The sequence below is a fragment of the Crocodylus porosus genome, unplaced genomic scaffold (genome assembly GCF_001723895.1).
Source record: "Crocodylus porosus isolate Cpor-Errol unplaced genomic scaffold, CroPor_comp1, whole genome shotgun sequence".
Classification (NCBI taxonomy): Eukaryota; Metazoa; Chordata; order Crocodylia; family Crocodylidae; genus Crocodylus; species Crocodylus porosus.
The window spans coordinates 4,358,911-4,365,982 of NW_017728921.1; the positions used below are offsets into that span (position 1 = coordinate 4,358,911).

General features: G+C 46.1%; 1 protein-coding gene across 1 annotated transcript in view; it reads right to left on the bottom strand.

The window, feature by feature from the left end:
• Positions 1–5,908, bottom strand: part of CMKLR1 (chemerin chemokine-like receptor 1) — a 149,780-nt gene extending 143,872 nt beyond the window's left edge. Inside the window, exon 1 of the mRNA XM_019538821.1 lies at positions 5,730–5,908. The gene's annotated coding sequence lies outside the window, so the exon portion shown is untranslated. The remainder of the gene's footprint in view (positions 1–5,729) is intronic.
• Positions 5,909–7,072: the final 1,164 nt, after the last annotated feature.

A 7,072-nucleotide genomic window follows, 5' to 3' on the forward strand; every position in this document is an offset into this window, starting at 1 on the left:
GTTTCTATTTTCAGGCACAGGGCACCTAAGTGCTCTGCGACAGAGGGCTATCATTTTTATTGGCATTACCACAGAGACTAGGAGCCTGAGTGATAGGCCAGGACTCGGCGTGTCAGGCGCTGCACAAGCACAGAACAATAAGCGGACCCCTGCCCAAAGAGCTGAGTCCCCAAGTATAACACGGAGCGAGACAGGGCAGTCAAAAAAGCCAGAGAGACAATATTCTGGAGCATTTTCAAAGACTCCTTTCCTTAAAAAACAAAAGGCAGAGTTGTGCAAGCAACTCTTCATGCCTTGCTTATTCCCTAAACTTGGCTTTTTTCTTTCTCTTCACAGTCATGAGCAAGCTGAGAAATTCTCTGTTGATTTCATTATTTAAAATTCACTCTGCGTTCTCCCATGCCAAACCTGAACTTCCATCCCACTGTAAATTTCACCGTTGGTTTTTTTCCCTTTCTCTCTCTCGTTTTCAGTGTTGGCTCTTCCACTCAACACAGGATGAACAGTCAAAATATTAAAAAAACATTTGCAGAAGTGCCAAAATATTTCAATTCTTAAGTATCACTGTGGAAAACCTGGCACATTTTATTTCTGTCAAAAATGTCTTGCTTAGAATCTCCGCGCAGAAGAATTAGGCACATTTTGTTAATGTTGCCTAGATTTTTGACAACACGCTGGATTTTATCAGGAAATTTACTGACCAAAACATTTTGCCTGGCTTTAGAGAAGGCTTCCAAATGCATAGAGGACCGGCAGCTCAGTCCTAGCTGAAGTCATCAGGAGTTGGGGCAAAAAATTAGCTGTGTTTTGGAAAGGTATGTTGTACCGGAAAACTTGTCTCTGCCCTTCCCAGTGATGCAGCTGGGCCAATAAAAGATATCACCCACAAAAATCCTTGCATCTCCCCTCCCTAGTCTTTTGATTGTGTCTGCAGGTATTTATCCCACTCTCTGATGCAATGCCTATTTCCAATTCACAGTCCGTCCAGATCCAGGCATTTGCTTTGGGATTCTCCTTGCATTTCTTCCTCAGCATGATGGTCTGGCAGGACAGCTCCCAAAATAATGCCCCTGCCACTGCACCTGAAGACTAACACACTGCTCTTTTTGCTGGCCTCCTGGATTTATAGCACGTGGCTTGGCATGGAAATATTTCTCTACCCTTTTCCTTCACCACAATTTATTTCTGTTGTCTAGGAGAAGAGTGAATTCTTAGCACCCAGGGTGCCAGCTGTCTCTTGCTAACCAAAGTTGTGACCTTTCTTCAAGGGGGGAATTTGAGGTCCAATTTTTAAAACTTCGGAGCTTCCCAAAGCAGAGTAGGTCAGTGAGTTAATTTTCTTTGATAAATGGGTTATATGAATTGAGGACATACTCGTTCAGTGAATAACCTTCATCTGCATGTCAATTGTCAGTGTGGAGACCCTTCATGCTACACACAGTGCTATATGGGCTGTTATGGGAAATTTGGGGATAATGGCTAAGATGCACAGCACGGTATAATAGGACATGGCTCCTGCTAGTCTGGGAGGATGAAGTCAATCAGGACGTCCAGGATAAGGGAGCTGGTGACCCGGAATTAACGCTACAATGCTGACACCCAGGTTTGTAAAGCTGAGTCATTCATAGGAAATCAATCCTTTCAAAACAGCAGAGCTTTGTCACCTTTCTTATGAAAACTGCTTCATGAGAAGGAATATAATACCTGAACCCAGGGGGGAGGGAAGGAAAAGGATCATTTAATCTTGTGAGCCCGGTTTTCTTTTTCAAGAATTTGTAAAAGGGTAGGGCTGCCCTGTTCCTGAAAAGGTTTCATCTCTCGCTTCTCCATGCCCTCAGCCCATCCAGTCTGCTCTGCTAATAGCAGCTAGAGATGCTAAAGGTCGTGGTACAAATGGGGTTTTCGGAGCCGGTCTGTCACAATGGAATTTGTCAGCTTCAGCTCCAGCAAAAGGGAGAACCAATTTTTGTCATAGCTTCACATCAGATGCAACTGAGTTCAGGAAACCATCTATGCAACCTGCTCCTGCCCCTCTCTCCTTGTACGTCCTAATCTCCTTAAGTGCTGGTAGGTAATTACTTTGGTAACCTTTGTCCTTTTGCATGCAGATGTGTTGCCGACTACTGCATCACACTATTAAACACTCTTTAGACTACATTGCACATTTCAGCAAAGCTACTGCTTTATGGGCCTAATTTATATTCTGGAAAGGAGGTCTATAAAGTTGTGCTGCTTTAAAAGATCAGGGCTGCTGCCTGCCTCGCAAATGCTATCGAGTATCATGGGGCATCACTCTGAAAAAGACACATGGCCACCGAGAAGGATGAAGGACACTCTCATGACCTTTGGCATGAAGGACTGACCAAAACCAAGTGATTGATATTGCTCCAATCTTTCAGGGATCCTAACAACAGCCTTTCGGGATGAGTCCAACAGGTAGGATGCAGGATTACAGCCATGCAGGGGTCCAAAATGACAACCAACCATCTCACCTGTCATGCACATATCCCTCAGAGCCCGCACCGAAAGGCTGGATTCACAGCAGTCAAGAATGGCATCTCCCATACCACGTTCTTGTCACAGCTACTCTCCTTCACCGAAAGTCTTCTTAGGAAAGATGTTTTCCACGTCTAATTCTAGTCAGCGACTACTCTCCTCTCTCTCCCCCGCTCCATGATCTGTCACTGGATTCAAGACACTTATCAACTGATTGAGGCCTTTGATTAGAACATTCCTGCACTGGAGATGGCAATCGGGGCTTGTGGTAGAGGTGGTATCTTTTATTAGACCAACAGGATTTTTGGAAAAAAAAAATCTTTAATTGCAAGCTTTTAGGCACAAACACCCTTCATTGGGCATCAGAGATACCTAGATACCTACGTTAGAGATAGCATCTCTGACACCGAACTGTGGCATTTCAAGCATGCATCGCAATGGGCTCAGCTGGGAAATCATGGTGTTGATTCCCCATTTATTCCTCCTGCCACCCCTATTGAATTCAAGCATGATGATGCATTATCTACATTATAACTTTATACAGAGCTCATACAAAGTCTTTCTCAATAACTAGGTTACATTTCAATATTTTTAGGTTCTTGCCCATCAGCTCATATTATCCAGGTACATCGGATATGGCTTTGTCACAGTCTCTCCACACCAGGCTGTGTCTGAGGAGAAGCTAAAATACTAGACAATGCCAGGACCCTTTTAGAGAGAAGTCCCCACTGCGGAAGATCTCAGCAGGGTTTCAAAGTCTGACGCTGCCCACAGTGACAAATCTGCAGCTGAACTAAACTTAATTGATTGAGCAGGCACTAGGAAAAACATGCCACCCCTGTGGACAGACAGGCGTCTGCACCCTGAGATATGGGATGAAGGTATTGATTGCCACGCAAGAGAGAGCCTCTCTCTCCCGCAGCCGCACACACAAACCTAAATCTAATTAACACAGGCATCGATAACAACAGGGGACTGCAGCTGTGGTTGGAAATTGCTCACCCTTGGCAGAATTTATGGAAAATAAACCACTGTGTGATGCACTTAGTGATAAATATCTTATTACTGGCTGCTCTTTATTTATAAAGCCCCTGTACTGTAAATTGTACATTACATTAAAAAAAGCATGATTTACCAGATTGTGCTCTTCACCATTTTCCCCAAGCCAGATTAACCCAGAGCCGGGGCAGAGAGCTCCCTTATTTATTTCAAGGCATTTGTACCTGCTGCGCTCGCCATCATGTTATCAGGTAAATACGGGAAGCCAGGCTGCTGCCAAGAGAGAGACACCAAGAGGCTCCGTTATCTTTGTTTTTAATGGACTGTCAAGCTCCTCGGATGTGTTTGCTTTCAGCCCTGAAAGGAAACACAAGCTTTGCGTTCCACTGCACAAGTTTTTCAAGTCTTGGCCTTTCACAGCAAAAACTTACTTCCCCAGCCACCAACCCAAGGCAATGAATTAGCACTGCAAAACTTTTCGTTGGAGCAGGCCAAATGGCGACTTCTTTCAGTGAGCCAGATACATATCTCATCTCATCCTATTCCTCACTACATTCACGAACCTCTCCTGCAATGGCTTTGCTTACCTGTAGCCTACTATGCAGCCAGTAGGTCTAGATATCTCCAGATGCCGAACACAAGCTCCAGGGTGTGCGTCCCTGGGAAACAAAGCTGGAACTCAAGCTGTGTGGAAACCTACTTTGCACGTGCCCGTATGTGTTTTCTTTAGCAAGCGCCTAGTTTTTTAATAAGGTCGGTGATCCCATGTGCCATGACATGCATTTGCCATGGAGACTTTGCTATGCCTCTTGTTTGGCAGGAATGTTCAGAGCAATAGCAAATGTTATTGCTCTACCTTTTCTTTTCCTATATTTCTACCTATTTACAGTCTCACTAACATCCTGTCACACTTTTAGCTTCTCTCATTCCTTGGAGCCTCAGAACAGCAGAGACTTCCTATGCCTGAAGAAGGGCAATTGAGCCTGAAAGCTTGCTAAGCACTTTTTTCCCAATTACTCTCAGCTGGTCTAATAAAAGACATCTCGTCTACTCAAAGAACCTTGCCTGCCTATGTCCTTAGACCAACACGGCTTCAACCAAAAACCTAGCAAATTTTAAGCATTTGTTAGTGACTATTCACAAAAAGAGAACCCTGAATTTTCAGTCTTGGCTATTTTCAGTCTTGGCTGGCAAGCTGATTCTGGGGGCTGAATTCTCCAGGCTGCTAGGTCCAGTTTGCAATGCTCACCCAGCAGTGCAGATCTAGATGAAATCTCAGGAAAAGCTTCCTAACTGTCATAGCAATAGGACAGTGAAACAAGCTGCCCAGGGAAGAGATGGAATCTCCTTCGCTGGAGGTTTCCAAGAAGAGGTTCGATGGGCATCAGTTTGGGCTGGTTTAGGATGACCGAACCCCGCACTGACTAGGTGACCCTGGAGGTCTCCTCCAGCTCTGTGATTCCATTGCAAGATTAAGCGTACAAGTGGCTGTACACACATAATAAGAGAGAGCCCCAGATCCCAATGATCAGGGGTGACAGCAGGCTCCTTCATGCTGCTTCACATCTTGTTCTGCTCGGGGAGCTTGGCATTACATCTGCTGAAACAGGAGAGAGACACGACGAAGCAAGGCCACCAGGTACAAGCCAAGGTCACAACCTAGCTGCATGCCAGGAAATTATTGACTGAGTATATTCCTCAAATGGAGCAAATCTGAGAAAAGCTGCAGCTGCTCAGACACAATTCACCTACAGGGCTTGCCAGGAGCTTTTTGCTCACCTATACTTTTCAATTCAGATTTTATCAAGCAAATGCCTACTGAAGTTAGCAGGCAACAGAGTGAGTAAACACTGCACAAACCGCAGGAGACTGTCCTAACAATAATAATTAATTCATACATAATAATATTGTATCTCTCTGACTGCTGATCTCTGCCAAAGCCTCCTAGGCTTATTAGAATGAAATATTTGTTTAGAGAAAGCTGTTGCTTCTGCGGTGGCTACAAGAGGACCGTGTACTTGCTGGGATCAGCAATGGGAGCTTGCTCTGACCTGAACCTGGTTCTCCTTACTCAGGCCAGCTCCCAGTGGAAGTTTTCTCAAAGGAGTACAGGTTTGGGCTCCGCTCTTCCGTGCCTCAGCAGTGCTGCACAGACCTTACCAAATGCAGGACCTCAGGGAGCAAGCCTCACACCGATAATCCCAAACTGGGAGAGAGCAGAAGTGAGCTCTGACCTGTTTCCGTTCGATTCAGTGGAAGTCCTCTCTTCTCTTAAAACCAGCTGTTATTCGCTTTTGCCTTTTCTCTTCCTGCTGCTCAGTGGCTCTTCTGCAAAATGCAACAGGCAGCTTGCAAGCAAATATGTGAAAGCTGAGAACAGGTAAAGCGCTGGATTACACCCAGGCTCAGAGAGCCACAAACGCACACTACGGGGTGCTTGTACACGATGCCACAGAAGAATTTCAAACCACCTCAAATACAAGTGGTGTAACTACCAGGTTCGACAGGAAACTCCACATGTGCGTGGCACAGCTTGTTTTAGACATACTCCAGCCTGGGCACAGGCAGAGACATGCCCAACAGGTTTTCATTTGGAAAGCATTCACATTTGGCACCTGTTCATAAAAATGATCCTAACACCAGTGTAAAAAGTGTTTCCTTATGGGGGGAGGGGTGGGAAAAAACCCAAAGCCAAGCAGAAGTGATTAAAGTGCTATTGCTATAAAAACTACGCAGGATTAATGACTCAGCGCAGGCCAAAATACACTTTGTATTTGTAAACTCCTGTGTATCAATTAATAGCTTCTGTTTGCTAGCAAGCGTATGCCCACTGCTCCGCGAGGAGCTGGCTTCTGCTGACCACGCTCTTAAGGCAAGATCAATCTTGCAATTGAGTGCATTAGTTATAGCCAAGCTCCAAGGGCCTAAGGGAGAAACGTGGTGTTTATACAGATTACAGGAGGGTCAGCCACACTGCAAAGCAGGGGATTTAGCAGTGTTATTTGCTTGGCGCACTGGAGCGGGCTCTTCAACAAGCTGCTTTCACCCTGGGTCTCCTTTCCTCTCGAGGCTGCCACCAGAAGGGGCTGGGTGAAGGAGAACGGGGTGATGCGTGGAGAGCTTTGCAGTTCCCATGCAATGCAAGGAGACATGCCACCACGCGCTCCTGCAACACCTGCAATATTTGCCTGGAAAACCTCATGCACACAAGCCTTCTCTCAGGGTACTTCAGCAGCTAGAGGACCACGAGAGAAGGCTTGTGTGCATGAGATGGTCCCGCTAAGGTGTAGCGATGCGTGAGCACGCCACTTCGGTCCGTTCCCGCATTGGTCCCACCTACCCCTTTCAGCGCGCGCCGCCTCGGTCCGCCCCACAGGATAATGCAGCATTACAGCAAAAGATGATACAGCACCCGGGCCTCGGCCGCCTGCTGCTTAATTCACAACCCCGGTGTCAGTTAAACCTCACGGCCAAAACACAGAAGTGGAAATGGGGAGAGAAGCTGAGGGTGGTGGGAAAGGCAAGTTTCCGATGGCTTCTACCAGCTGTCTCCAGATGGGAGATTGCGAGATTGTGA